This window comes from Rousettus aegyptiacus, unplaced genomic scaffold (assembly GCF_014176215.1).
Source record: "Rousettus aegyptiacus isolate mRouAeg1 unplaced genomic scaffold, mRouAeg1.p scaffold_m13_p_5, whole genome shotgun sequence".
Lineage (NCBI taxonomy): Eukaryota > Metazoa > Chordata > Mammalia > Chiroptera > Pteropodidae > Rousettus > Rousettus aegyptiacus.
Window position 1 is genome coordinate 106,844,839 of NW_023416308.1, and position 15,244 is coordinate 106,860,082.

Genomic DNA, 15,244 nt, shown 5'->3' on the forward strand with positions numbered 1-15,244 from the left:
CACTGCCCCAACAGGTGGCTGGCCTGGGACACTTCTCCAGGGGCCTGCAAGTACAGGCAAGCTGGGATAGCATCAAGCCTGTGATTCAGGGTCTGAGGCTGGATCCTGCCCACCTCCAGTGTGAGACTCAGAGGCCACGGCTTCCCTTCTCTGAGCCTCAGGTTGCTCTTCACTAAATGGGCACAACTTCTGCAGAGATTCGTGCAAATTCAAGAGCCAGTAGTTTTAACAGCTTGGCATAGAGCCCAGCCCCTGGAGAGAGTTCATCAGTGGTAGCTGTTAGTATTTTCAAAAAGTGCTTGGGCCCAAGCTTATAGAGGTCCAGACTTGGAACTCAAATCGCTCCCACGCCTTTCCCCGGGTGCACCCGGATACAGCCGCCCTGGAATGCCAGCGTGGGGGCCGAGGCCTGCCAGCTCGGAGTTGGGGTTGGCAGGGCAGAGCAGGATTAGAGAGGCGCTGAGGCAGGCGAACGGGCGTGCCTGGGGCGTGGTTTCACCTGAGGGCCAGGGGGCAGGTAAGCCGGGAGGAGAATGTGACCGAGGCAGGGCGGTGGGAGGGCCTGGGGGTATGGCCAGCGGCCTGGGCGGGGTCTGGGAAGTACGCGGAAGACCGAGGAGGTGCGGGACCGTTAGGGAGCATTGTGAGTGGGGATTCCCACCCAGCGGAGCTCGACCATGGGGCCTGGCCAGGCCGGAATCAGGATTTATCTAGGCGAGGCCCAGAGGTTTTAGGGCCGCTGAGGGTAGGGCTGAGGAGGCGGGCCCAGGGGCGGACCTCATCGTCCGTGTGCCTGGGGACGGGACTGGCCGGATAGATTAGGAGGCCATAGAGGGGCGGGGCAAGGGGCGGGGCTGGCCGTGTTAGAGTTGGGAGGCCGTGGTGGGCGGAGCCTGGTCCGGCTGGTAGGCGGTGTTCCTGCAGCGCCTGGGGGCGTGTCAAGGGCGTGTCCTCGGGCGGGGGCGGGGCTTGGTCGAGGCCGTTCCCGGAGGACCGTAGGGAGGGGGACGGTCGAGTGGCTGAGCCCGGCTGCGCAGTCGAAAGCTGACTGGGGCGCGTTCGGGAGACTCCAGGCTTGCAGCGCAGAGCAAAAAGCAGAGCCAGCAGGTGAGAAAGGGTCAGGGGGAGGCCAGCCGGACAACCAGTAGCAAAGCTAGTTTTCGTCCCCGTTTCCAGAGAATGCTTGGGCAGCTTTCTTGCAACAAATGACAGGTCGGGCCACGAAGGCAGCTGGTGGATGAGAAAGAGCAAAAGTTCCCCGGCTCCGCCATGCACCAGCTGTGCGACTCCAGGCCCGGCCCCCCACGGGCTCTGGACCTCTCGGGTTCCAGTAAAGGGAGGAGGCTGAACCAGGTGAACTCCAGTCGCGTTGCTCTTTCTCACTAAAACCCGGGAAGGTGAGATCTGGCAGGTGAGAACCGACTGCAGTTCAGCCACAGGTATTCAGATGGCGCTGCCCAGACTGCAGTTTCTCTGCCTGCAGAGTGGCACTGAGCAAAGGGAAGTCCCTGTGAGTGTGAAGCGAATTGCCTTAGAGGTCACACTGGACACTTGGATGGGGCCTGAACTCACAAACCCAGGGGGAGTGGAGCCCAGGTCAGGGAGGTTTCAGTCTCGCCTTCCCTGCATCTCTGAGACGCACTATAACTTTGGGTGGGAAACTCAATGGGGTTTTTGTCCTGCCTCAAGGGCTTTTCCAGGTTGGCCTGGGAGACCTGGGGCGGAAAGCAGGGGACGAGTTCTCATCCGGGTGAGTGGGGGAGAGAAGGGAAAAACCCCGCCTCACTTTGGGTCCAGAGTCAAGCCCAGGGCCTGGGGCTCTTGCCGCATGCCCAGGGTTAGTTCCTGGGTCTGGAGGCTTCTGTTCTTGGCGTGGCAGGTGCTCTGTGCCAGGACTGTGGTAGCTGGGCAGCCTAAGTTCAGTGGTCAAGGGCTTGGGCTTTGGGACCAAGCTGACTTGGATTCTACTCCCTCTCTCCAAGCTTCAGTTTCCTCATCTGTAAAATGGGGGTAATGACAATACTCAATGGCAGTAGTAAGAAATTAATGGAATAATGTGTATACAGTGCTTAGCAAGGCTCTAGGATCCCAGTGAGGCCTCACTACATGACAGCTGCTCTGATGTGAGGGGCAGATGGTGGGCTGGCTTCCTGCCTGGGAATGAGCCTGTTTTTCGAAGGTCAGAGGCTGGCTACATCCCCTTCTGACCTTGTGAGAGCCAGAAATTGCCAATTTCCACCAACATCACTTTGTCCATGTTGGTGTTGGTTCATAGTGTCATCTGGACCAGAGTGGCTGAATTTTCTGTAACACTGCTTGACGTTGCAGGGCGTACAATTAAATAAACACAAAAATGTTTACTGAGCACCTACTATATATTAGATGGCTTAAGGGGATACAGAGATACAGAGGACCTGGCCTCTGCCCTTGTTTTGAGTTGCTGACAATGAGGGCTCCCCGTCCTCACTCACCATGCCCCTGCTAGAGAGGATAACTCACACCCAGGGCTCAGGGCCAGATGAGATTTCATGGGTCTGTACTGCTCCGGTGGCTGGAATCCAACTCTTAAATTGCACGCTTGGCTTGAGCTGGAGGTGAGGAGCAGTGTGGGCACCTGTTGTCTGTTTGATCAGGTTGGGCACTGAAGGAGACTGGGATTGCTGCATGCTGGCTCCCTACATCTCCTGGGAAGATGGGCCCTGCACTTTGGAGCCAGTCGGAAAGTATTGTGGGACAGACTGATTAAAGGCTGCGCTGCGTGGAGGAGAGTATGCGTGTGTGTCTGTAAGGTGGGGTGTACTTAGAAGAAGTGAGACACTGGAAACAGCAGGGTGGAGGGGGAGGGGGATTCCCGGAGTTGGCGAGACTTGGGCATCTGGGCTCCCAAGTTGTAGTTGGGCTTAGATCAACTTGGGGCCACAGACTTCCCTCTCCAAGCATTCCAAGGGCATAAGATTGGAGTTTGGTGTTGTGGGGAGGGAGAGGGTCAGTAGGTGGTGTGTTTGTCAGGGGAGACAATTTTCGTTTCGAGCAGTGCTTAGTAAGCATCTACTGGAAAGTCATCCCCATCACCCTCCACCCCACATGAAGAATGACAAATGATGACACATTGATCCCATCTTTAGTTGCTTAATGTCTTGGAAAAAAAACTAAGACAAAGCTACCGATGGCTCTGATAGGAGATGAAAGAAGAAAAAATTAGAGGGGTCTTCAGGAAAGCTTCACGGAGGAGTGGAATTTTGGATGGACTTTAAGGATTGGGAGGGTTTCAGCAGACACAACAGAAGACAGTGTTTTGGGCAGAGGAAAATGTCTAGGCAAAGCCAAGGAGCTTAGGGTGTTCAAGGAATTGTAAAGAAACCGATGGGTTAGGACCGTGCAGGAGTGTGAAGGAGAATGGTAGATTGGATTAACGTGTGGAGGGCCTTGAATACCAGGGTGAGATGTTTGGATTGGATTTGTAGAAAGTGAGAGCCACTGAAGGTTTCTGAGCAGCAGAGTGACACAGTCAGTGACACTTCAGGGAAGGCAGTCTGCTAGATGTGACCCAGCGGCCAAGGTAACAGGGAAGAAGGGGCCTGGGCGCATCTGGGGGTATCTGCAGCTGGGGTAAAGAAAAGGCACCATCGGAAAGGTGGGAGGGGACCCAGGGCCGTGTGGGAATGGAGAGAGTCCCAGTGTATGACCTGTGGTTCTTTCTGTTCCCCACCCAGCCTAGACCATGGTGCGTAGCAGGGGCTCAGGAAGGTGGACTGGGTGGGTGGGGAGCACTGGGCAGGGTGATGAGTGCTGCAGGGTGATAGAGGGGGAGCCGCCCAAGAAAGCCCTGTGTTTGCCCATGATGGGGAAACATGTGGGCTAATGGCAGAGCTTGAGCCAGTCCATGGTGAGTTGGGGAGCAGGGTGGGTGGGAAGAAGTGCCTTCGGCTCACTTCCTCCTAACCCCAGGTTAGGGAGAGCTGGGGTGAGAGGTTAGCCAGTGCGGGCACGAATTTCCCATGTGCAGGGTTGGATTTTGGTTCCCCGGAGGCTCCTCTGAAGTTCCTGCCATGTGGGGCAGTCCCCTCTCTCTTGAGGCCTCAGAATTTAAAGCTACTGCTTGGGAGCTTCTCCTTCCCCATTTACCCCCACCCGCTCCACCCCCTTGACCCTGAGGCCCAATTCCTGTTCCCCCTGAGGACCAGACAGCCCCCTTCTGGCACAGGGCTCCACTGACCCAAGGCCTGAGCATTCCTTTGGGTTTGGAGTGTCTCAGGCCAGCTGGCACCCCCTGGTTTTGGCTCGGCTTTAACCCCTTGCTCCAAGCCGTTATACCCACTTCCTTCACCCCACAGGAAGGTTGTGATTTAGTCAAGAGCATCCAACCATCAGGAATTGGCTCTGGGAGAGGCAGGAGAGAGGGAAGAGTCTGGGCCTCTCTGTGCGGAGCGGGGGCCATGGGTGGGGGGCTGGTTTAATCTCAGCAGGAACTGCCCTGCCCACCCGCTTCCCCTCCTCTGAGCCTGGATCTGAGGAGCCAGGAGGGAAGCCCAAAGGTAAACAGAAGTGATGTGCTCTGCCTTGCTTCCCTCCTCCCTTCACGTCATTGCTGCTGTGATGGGGAGGCCAGCCACAGCCCTGGTTGGTGTCTGAGGGCCCGCTGGCTCCTGACTCACTCTCGGGGGGCTGGTTCCTGACTCACTCTCGGGGCTTCCCCTACACCGTGGTTTTCCTGTCAGCAGCTGATTCACTCTGTGCAGACATGGAGAAGCCGCTGAGGGGAGGGAAGAGGCCAGCATTCTAGTTCTTGAAGTTAGTTCCAGCTCTTCTGTTTACAGGCTGTGGGACCTTCCGTAAGTTCCTTTTCCTCTCCAGTCTTCGCTTCCGTGCTCTGCTGACTCTTTTTCACTTGGCTCGCGGGGGTTCTGTAACCCAGGATCTGTCATTTGTAAAGTAGGGCACGTGTGAGTGCACACACACACATGTACAACACAGGCTCTCCATGCAGAGTGGAAGTGGACGATTCCTCCCAAACACTCAGTAATTGGTCCCGCCTCCTCACCTTTGCTTACCTCCCACCGAAGGTACCCTCACCTGCCTTCTGCCTGTCTGCAGATAGGGACGTGGTGTACCATGGTGGTCAAGAGTTGGGCTTGGAGCCGGAACCTTGGCCCTGCCCATGCCTAGCTAGCTATGTGACCTTTTCCGAGCCTCAGTTTCTGAATCTGAAAATTGGGGTGATAATTATAACTCCCTCTTTGTGGGGCGTGAGATAAAACAAAAAGTACACGTGAGGCTTAGCAACTCTCTACCTAGTGAATGCTCCGTAAATGTGAGCTGCCGTTCTTTGCTGCCTCTGGCCCATCTTTCAAAGCTTGTACCAGGCTGCTTCTCAGGCCTCCAGAACATTCTCCAGAGCACCTGCCTTCTACATGGGCCCTACGACGTAGGTGTGTATGTGCCACAAGATGCTAATCATTTCCAGCCGTGGTGATCCGTGGCTCTTCGCGGGGGTAGCTGGATTTCCCCAACCTGACTCTCAGCTTCCTGAGGGGGGAGGTAGGTCTGACTGTCAGTGGCAGACTCTCTCCGTACCCGTTCCATTCCCTCCCCACTCTCTCCTCCGTGTTCGTCTGTACCGAGTACTTCCCTCTTTGCTGCTGTTCTGTGTCGTACGGAGTGTCTCCGTGAACCTTCCCAGGCAGGGACTCCCCTGTGCATTTCTGGGTCCTTGACTCCTAGCTCAAGGCTGGCACACAGCAGACACTCAGGAAACGATGGTGAAATGAATACATAAGTGATTCTCTTTGGGGTGGCCCCGCAGGACCCAGCTCGGTACCAGATCCTCTGTGACTCCTTGGCAAAGGCGGAGCCAGGAAGCAGCCTGATACCCCTGTCTTGCCATCAGTCTTGCCTGCCTGGCTCCTGAAAGCTGGGTCCAGGCTGGTGGAAATGGTCTGCCAGCCTGGGATTGCTTCACTCAGGACTTCGGCTTTCCTGGTGAGCCCTTCCCCCCCTGAAAGAGAAACAGCTGGACTTTCTCAAGCCCCAGCCTGGTGAGGGGCCACTCTGACCCTTAGTGAACCCTGACCCAGCCAGAAAAGGGACCTTCAAGTCAGCAGTTATTTTCAGAAAGTGCTACCGCCCTGGGAGGGCCCGGGCTCGGGCTCGGGGCTGGGAGAATGGGCAGGGGCCACCCAGGAGGCCCGCCCTGATGTTATCTCTCCAGACCACCAGCTGGGGAGCTCTGGGAAGCACCTCCACTCTTTCCTCCAGCTTCTTTCCCTGACGGGGCTTCTGCCCCTTCTTTGGGCCCCACCCTTGACTCCCTGATGTGTCGAGTAGTGATCCAGGGTAGAAGTTGTTTAGAATTCCGGGCCTAGGCTCATGGAGCTGAGGCAGAGAAGTAGACAGTGCTGGAGGCTGGGCGTTCGGAAGCCTGGCTTCAAATCCTGACTTTTTCCAGGGAGGTTATACTCCAGGCTGGTTTTCTTACTCTTCGGGCAGCAAGTGCCCTGGAAACCTGCCTGAGATCCAGCTGGGCTTGGCCCCGGAGAGTGAGGAAAGAACCATAGGCACTGTCGTGGACTCTGGAACCAAACTGCCTGAGAATGAGTCCCACCTCTGCTATTTACCTGCTGGGTGTGACCTTAGGCAAGTGTCTTAACCTCTCTGTGCATCAGTTTCTGCGTCTAAAATGGAGATGATAATAGTTCTTGTAGAGTCGTTTGAGAACGATATGAATGAATGTATGTGAAGCATTTATGAGTGTGCCTGGCACAGAGAAGTGCTGTATATGTACAAGCTGTTTTTGGTGGTGTTGCAATTATTAATAGGAAGCAGGATTTAAATCTTTGAGGGCAGGAGAGCTTGGTGAATAGCTAGAGTCTGAGGATCAGGAGACCTGGGTTCTGATTCCAGCGCATCCTTTACTTGCCATGTGACCTGAGGGCTGCAAAAATATAACTATTATCCTGCATTTGGTGCATTTGACATTTGTAAGCAAGGCACGTGTGCTGTCACAGGGAGCAGTTGCAGAGTTTCATTTGGTGAAAAAGGACTTCCTGGTGCTTGGCCTAGGCTCCTGCCCTGAGCAGCCACTGTAAGTGGGCAGGTCCCAGTGCTGTCACGGAGACGCTTCAGACACAGAATGGCAGAGCTGTTTCCCTTACTGTACTCGACAAGGCCAGAAAGTAGACGAACGCACTTACATATACACATCCTAGCGGGATTATGTCGATCAGATTACAGACTTTTATTTTTCTTTTACTTTCCTCTAATTTCTGAATCTTCTGTAATGAGCCTATATTTTATGCTTAAGAAAGAACATTTATACAAGAAAGCTATCAAAAAACTTACTCTACGTATTTAAACACAAATGTGTTAGATGAACTTGGTATCACATTGAGCTTTTTGTTGTTGTTAATAAAGCATGTTTTTTTCAAAGGGGGGCGGGGTGTTGGTTTGAAGTGAATTATCCATTTGTCCAGCCTCAAAAGACCGAGGGAATGTCTATGGAAGGAGTGGCTATGGCCACTAGCCTCAGAGCCCGGGAGATCACTGTCTGTTATAAATGGGGGTGTCGCCCAGCTTCCATTGTGGCGGACACACCCCCAGTGCTGCATGGTATTTAGAAAGCTTTTCAACAAGCTTTTCAACAGTCTGTGACACCAATGGGTTTAATTTCCTCCTGTTGAAAATGGGGAAAGTAATATCTAATTTGGGGGCTGGGGAGAAGCTGTGAGAGTTGAAGGAGCTTAACACATGTTGAGGATTCACGGGAGCCCCCTTTTCTCCTTTCACATTTAGAACCAACTGAAAAGAAAACAGTTGACAAAGATGGAGCCCCAGACATTGGCATCACTACTGAGAAGGCCGGCTGGAGAATGTAGCTTTAGATCTGGAGCCCAGAGTTACTAACTATCTGCCCTGGCACTAGCAGAGTTATCTGTCCGGTCACAGGTGGCGTTGGAAAGGGGCCAGCCACCCTGCAGAGCACAGTCCAGAGAGAACACTCCCTGCAGGTAGCTTGGCTCTGCGTGAGGCTGGGCCCCCCGCTGTGCATGTCCAGCTGAACCAACCAGATAAGCCACTGTTGGTCCAGGCAATGAAGGCGTCTTGAAGGGGAGGAGCGAGCAAGGCCAGAGGTGTTCCTTCAGTAGAGGTCCCTCGTCATGGAAACAAGGGGAGAGGGAAATATATGTTCCTCTCATAAATGTAAGGCACTTTGAATGATGTCTCATATGTGGTAAGCACTCAATAATTGTTCATTTGTTGTTGCTGAAAACAATCAGTAATTCCACTGTCTTAAGAGATGGAATATTAGAATGTTTTGCAATGGGACCAGATGAAACATCTTCCTCTACAGAGGAAATAGAAACTCAACAGGAGTGGGAAGGATTAATTTGTAAGAGGTTCCATGATGAGTAAATGGTTAGGCTTTAGGTCACTGTTGGTCACCTAGACAACGACTTCTCTGAACCTCTGTCCTCTCTGCAGTAGAGCTATAACTGGGACAGAGAAGATGTGTTATCTACTCTGGCACTGGGCATTTAGAGGTTCTCCAAAAGCCTCTCTGATTTTCTTTCTCTCTGCCACAAACCCTGTCCTGGTAGGGTCCAGCAGGTTCCTTTTTTTGCTAGGAGATTGTATAGCACGGTGTCATGCTTCTCAAACTTTGTGCATATCAGAAATCACCCCCTGGGAGTGAGGGGGAGGGCGGCAAGCTGCCTCTAGGGGACCAGTGGGGTTGTGCTTACAGCTTGGGCTTCTTCCAAGACCTAGGTATGAGCCAGCTCTTCCACTATCTGCTCATCTTTGGGCAAGTTTCTCAACCTCTCAGAGCCTTGGTTTCCTTATCTGTGAAATGGAGAATGATAATGGTACCTCTCTCATGGGCTTGCAGGAGGATTTAATGAGATAATGGTTGTAAGTACAATGCTAAGTGGTGGGCTCCGCTCAGAATGCACCCTCCAAACAAGCCAGAGGATAAGTATGATCATGATAAACAAAGGCTGCTCCTGCTACTCTTGGAGGAGTGACAGAGTCTTCTTCTCCAAAGCCAGGTCCCTGATCTGGAGTAAAGGAGATTTCCAGGGCTGCTGGGAGCTCCAGGGGTCAGGAGGGCCTTAGGCCTTTGTCAACTTAGTCCTTGATCAGACTGTGTGAGCCCTGCCTAGACCTGAGTGCTCCTTGGCTTAGAGTTGAGGGCCAGGATGGGTGCTTGTGATATTAACAGGATCACGCTCTCTTAAGTGGCTCTAGAATTCATTGAGTCAGCCTGCCTACTCAGTCTGGACAACATCCAGCCTTTGCTTACATATCTCAAGGCTTAGAGAGCTCACTACCTTTCCACTCTGGACAGATCTCTTCAAAAATATGGTATAGAATTTGAGGAAACCCACCCTCCCTTAGTTTCCACTTGTTGATCACACTTGTTTTCTTGATCATGCTTGTTGGGAACACGTGGAATGTGAACACTCCCTAAGGGGACCAAGTCTTCTTTGTAGCCAGGGTTGCCCCAAGCCAGTGATTCCGATGTAGGAATGAGATGTTTCTGTCAACATTTTTAAAAACTTCATCTCCATCTAAACCAAATGGGCACTTAAAAAAAAAAAAAAAACTTTCTAATTATTGAAGAAATAGTTTTTGTGGGAAAATGGGGAGGGTAAAGAAAAGTTGCAAAGGAGGAAACTACCGCTCAGAGATAAGGAGTGTGAACAGTGGGGTGTACACACGCACACACACACACATGGTTGAGATCGTACCGTGTGGACCACTTCCTGTGCTGCCGCGCTCTGAGTCGACATTGCAAGGGAGGACTTTTCCACGTTACGCGGCGATCTTCCACGGTGTGTCTCCCTGCTCCGTAGCATGGCACCACGTGGACCTACTGTGACCCAGTCGAGTGTTCCCCTGCTGTTGCACATTTAGGCTGTTCTGAATCATTCATTAGTATCCACATTGCTACAGTGACTACCTTGTCCAGACATCTGCTTCGTGCTCAGTTCTCCACAGAGCGAGTTCCTAGAAGTGGCTTTCCAGTGAGGTGGTTTTTAAACTCAAGGCCTGAGGGCCATGTTCTCAGGGAAAAGCCTTCCCTGATACTCACCAGAACGTGCACTCACATTTAGCTCCAGCCCCCCTGGACTGTGCCCCTCAGTACTAGTTAGCAGACCCACCAAAGCAAGGAGGGGGCAGGCTCTTTGGGTGTGTGTGTGCGTGTGTGTGTGTGTGTGTGTGTTTGCACGCACGTGCACACACATGCATGCATGTGTGTGTGAAAGAGACAGAAAGAGAGATGTAGGGGAGCTTTTTCTCTTTGACTGTAGTCTGACTTTTGACCCTCCTGCTGGAGCCACTGGTGTCATTAACTAATTATGGGATGTCGTTACTATTTAATGACCTGTCTCCATTGTGACTCCTTCCTCCCCCAGCAGCCTTCTGGGAGCCAGGAAATGGGGAGAAGAGTCTGTGGGAGGAGGCTTCTCTGGAGCGGGAGGTGGGCCATGGAGGGCTACAGTGCTTCTCGAACTCTGACATAGGCCCGTCTCCTGGAGGGGTCGTTAAAGCATGGATCGTACCTCCAGAGTTTCTGATTCTGCTGGTCTGGGGTGCAGCCCGGGAATGTGTATTTCTAACATGTACCCAGGAGATGCTGCTGCTGCTGGTATGGGACCATACTTTGAGAGCCAGTGGAGTGGTGGAATGGGGCAGGGGCTGCTGTGTGGTGAATTTCAGCTCCAGGTGCTGCTGACAGTAGGGACCCCTGCCCTGCTTGATAAAGGCTGGAGGGAGGCCTGAATTCGCCTTTCCCTGCCCCCACCTCATTACCCGTCTCCAGTATGTGCTATGTATATATTTATAAGCAGGAGGATAAGAGGATTATCACCACCCCTATTTTATAGACAGGAGCACTGAGGCTCTGACAGGCGACCTGACATGTCCCAGGGTGCCCTGAGAGTTGGCAGGAGCATTGATAACCGGAACCCGGGCCCTGTCACCTCTCTCTGCTTCCCCCGTGCGGGTCTAGTGCAGGAGCAAGTGTGCCTTCCTTGAACATTGTTCCTGCCCCAGGAGACCCTGAGTGAGGGGGCTGGGAAGGCAGATTTCCTGCTCACCGCCTCCGAGCCAGGGTCTTGCTCTACTTCTGCCCGCCACCAGCCATTGAGCCACGTGACCTTCTTCCAAGATCTCGTGTCCTCCAGCCGGTTTATGTTCCCAGTTACTGTTCTGGGCAGGTTTTCCGGGAGCCTGGAAACTTTCTCCTGCTGAGCTTGGGAGCTGCCTGGCAGGCACAGCAGAGGGAGAGGCGAGAAGCCTCATCTGTTGAGCATCTAATGTGTGCCAGGCCCTGCCCTGGGCACTTTGCAGCCATAATGTCAAGTCATCTTCCCCCCAGCCCTCTGCCCCAAGTAGAGGTTATCATCGGCCTCCCTTTATAGATGAGGAAACTAAAGGTCCTGGGGCTGAAATTACTTGCCCAAGGTCCAAGCTGGAAGGGGCAGAGCTCGACTTTTAATCTCAAACTCCAAGGTTGGGTCCCCTGGTCTGGAGTGGCAACGGGTTCTGGACAAAAGGAGCTGGGATGCAGGAATGGCGGCCTGGGCCCCTCGCTCACCACCCATTCAAAGGGGGCAAGGCTTCCCTGGGGTTTGGGATCTTGCAGTGGGAGGGCCCTGGCCTAGCCATCGGGGGACCCAGTTCAAATCCTGGCTGTGTGACCTTGGGCAAGTCATTCCCCTGCTTGAGCCGTCCGAGTCCTATTTCTCATAATGATGCCTTATGCTTTATAGCTTTTAGCAGTGGACGTTTTCTCACATACTTAGTCCTGCAAGCCTCCCAGCACCTTGTGAAATAGGCAGCGAGGGTATTATTACTGAGCCCATTTTATAGATGATAACGGAGGCTGTGAGTGGGATGGCCAGGGTCCTACAGCTAAGGGGGTGCTGGAGCCAGGAAGGACTTGAATCTGTGTTGTCTTTGCTTCCCACCCTGAGCCTGTTCTCTCACCCTGCCCCCCGGCCTCCCAAGTAAAGAGGAAGAACTCTGGGCTTCTCGCTGTTCTCAGCCTCGGTTGGGCTGGGGGGTCTTGGGAGCGAGGGGCCCAAATCTTCAGGAAAGGATGACCTGAGGTCGTCGCTCGGGGCCAGGAACCAGGAAGATCGGGCTGCCCAGGCTGTCCCTGCTACCTGCCGCTGCCCAGGCCTGGGCATTTGAGTGGTGGGGGGAAGAGGGGTCCAGCCCAGCTCCCCACTCCCACCTCAGCCCCTGGCTTTCCCTGGGAACTGCGCTTGCCTTCCAAATGCAGAGTACAGGATTTTCCAGGCTCTCAGGCCTTGGCGCCCAGGCCCTGTGGTTTCGCCCGAGTGCCCTCGCCTCCTCCCCTGCGTCCTGGCCTGACTGAGTCTTCCTCATTCTTCTAAGCCCAGCTCCAGCCACCATCTTCTTTCAGGGAAGCGTTGGTGCCCTGGCCAAGCCAACTCAACTGCCTCAGGTCTGTCCAGTGAGGGAACTGGCTAATCAGGTTGGTTAACTCCCCAGTGAGGCCATGAGAGCAGGGGCTGTGGCTGCTGTGGGTCCGGGACCCCCTCGGGGTCCGTCAGGCTGGCAGGGCTCAGAGCCCTGGGTCTGCCTGGGCTGGGGAAAGCCGATCCCTGCAGGGTGGGCCTCAGACCTGTGACTCTTATACTTTGTAACCCTGAGCAAGTCACTTATCTTCTGTGACCTCTGGCTTCCTTCTCCTAAAAAATATGAGATAAAGTGTGCAAAACAACTACTGTTGACATCTGGTGGGTTCCAGGCGCTCAGGAAATGCCGATCCCTCCCCTCCCACCTCCACCCGCCCATTCCCCTTGAGTCGTCTGGCTGCGCCTTGCTGTAAGGCCTGAACTCTGTCTGCTCTAGCTAGGATCGGGCAGAGGGACAGAATCAGCTCCAAGCTTGCTCTGCCAGTTCCAAGCTGTGACGTCGGACGCAGTACCTCTCTGAGCCTCGGTTTCCAGATCAGTGGAAGGGGATCTGTATATCTCCTGTGTTCTCAGAATCACACAGGGCTTCCTGGTAGAGCTGGATGAGGAGGGGTGGGAATCCAGGTGACCCAAGGCTCTGAGTGTCCCTTCCCAGGAGCCTGGAGTCTGGCCAGGAGGGATTCATTTACATATCCATTTTCCTACTGCAAAGCAAACAGTCCCCTTTCCCTCTGGACACCCAGAAGTTCGCCAGGCTGTTGTGCTCTTGGCTTTAGGTCTGGCATGCTGGGCCCAGCCCCTAGGGGAGCAGCCTTTCTCTGAGCTTCTTTATCTCTGTGCAGCCGGGGGACCAGGCCTGAGGCCCTCCTGACTCTCAGACCAGGGTGGTATCACCACTGGTGCCCATGCTGAAAACTCTTGGAACCCGATGCCTGGACCTCAGAACCCCACGCCAGACTCCTTCCTATAGCACCCAGCACCTTTCCTTTCCATTTCTGTCTTCTGTCTGTCTGTACACCCCCCTCCTCCCAACCTCTCATGGTGATGATAATCACGACGCTTCCCTTTATTGTGCTAGAGCATTTTCCTCAAACCTCACAGCTCCCCCGTAAGGTAGGAATGAACTGTGATCCCAGAGCGGGAAGGAGACTTGTCCAGGCCTCTCCAGTCACCCCCATCCCATTCTCCAACTCAGCAGTGCTCACGATCTTGGCTAAATGTTGCCTTTCCCGGTCATGCCTCTCCCTCCAGTGTGGGAAGCGGGGGAGGCGGGGGTGGGGGAGAGGAGGTGAGGGTGGCAGAGACTCCAGGATCTCCAGGACGGGGGTCCTGGGTTTCCACCCTGCTTTAGGGTCTGGCGTGAGGACCATTCCCATCCTACAGAAAGGGAAGCTGAGGTTTAAAAAAGGAGATTGACGACCAGGGAGAGCCTGGGCGTGGTTCCTTTCTTCTTTCCTCCCCAGGGCTCTGAGGGCTCCCTTGGAGGGACCCATGGGGCTGTTTGTGATTTGAGTATTTCTTTTTGACTTCAACGCAGCTGGTTGAATTCAGGTCCCTCTCTCTGCTTCAGCTCCCTGAGGGCCCTGCAGGTGAGTCCAGCAGCCCTTCTGAGTTAAAGACCCAGCCTTCTCAGGAATCTCCTCCAGGGGTTCTGTCCAAGGCCCCCCCCCCCGCCCCCTGCCCCCCGCCTCACCCAGTGCTCAGCAGAAACTGGAGGAAGCTGGGAGGGGAGGGGCTGGACCACTGCTGATGGCTGGTGTGGGGGTGGGGAGGAGGGGACCAGAAGGCCTTGGCCCTCCACTTCTCTTGGCTGCAGACAAGGGTGAGGATGAGCGTTTGGGGTGGTCTGGGAGGCAGATCTGGGCTGGCTTCTAGGGTGGGATCCTGCCTGGGTCAGCAGGGCTGCATTCCTGGGCAGGTTTTGCCTTAGGCTCCCCTGGGTGTCTTCCATGGAAACCGGAGAGGGCCCTGGATGCACAGGAGGCTCCCTTCGCCTGGGATCTGTCTTTCTGTCCCTCTCTTTCTGTCATTCTGCCTCTTTTTCCTTATCTCTTTGTTTCTGCTTCTCCCACTCTCTCCAACCCATCCTTTCTCTCTTTTTAGCCCCCACCAACATCCCTTCCCCCCATTACCACCACCACTCGGCTCCCTCTGAAGCCAGAGCCTCTCTGGAGGGTCTAGCAGGTGCTGGGGCCTGAAGCCACCAGCTAAGTCCAGGACAGGTGGGCCCGAGCTGCCCAGACTCAGCTCCTCAGCAATCACAGAGGGCCAGAAAGGTCCGGGGCTCTCTCTCCCTAGGCAGGGAGCCCTGACAGGCTGTGCTGGTCTCCTGTTACCTCTTTCCTGCCCCAACTGCCAGGTGTCCGGTTAAATGGCCACCGCCCCGCCCGGGAATGGGGATTTAGGCTCTACGCACCGCGCAGAAGGTTCAGCCATTCATCCCAGCCTCAGAGGGCCTGGAGCCCTGCAGCAGACTGTGGAAATGGGTTTCTTCGGGCCACTCCTCCCCGGTGCCAGGTGCCCACCGTGGGAAAGCCTGGCTAGGCTGGAGCCAGGGCCCGTGTGCTGGGTGAGGTTGCCCTGGGTACTCTGGATATTCAGAGCATCTCAGGATGCGTGAGGGACAGACATGAGAAATGGTCTTAGAAACTGAGAAACAGGGCAGAGGGGAACTCAGAGGAAGCCATCGACAGAGACAGAAACATATACAGAAGGCAAGAGACAGGTAATGGGGGGAATGGAAGGACAGAGGGTGACGCCCAGAGAACCCTGCCCTGTCCTCGCCCCCCCTGGGC

At 54.5% G+C, this 15,244-nt stretch overlaps 1 protein-coding gene across 2 annotated transcripts in view; it reads left to right on the plus strand.

The window, feature by feature from the left end:
* The first annotated feature begins 982 nt into the window (after window positions 1-982).
* The window catches only part of CD82 (CD82 molecule), a 49,593-nt gene continuing 35,331 nt past the window's right edge, over window positions 983-15,244 (plus strand). The window contains exon 1 of one of the 2 annotated variants that reach the window (XM_016146828.2): window positions 983-1,107. The gene's annotated coding sequence lies outside the window, so the exon portion shown is untranslated. The remainder of the gene's footprint in view (window positions 1,108-15,244) is intronic. The other variant, XM_016146829.2, reaches the window with a different exon arrangement.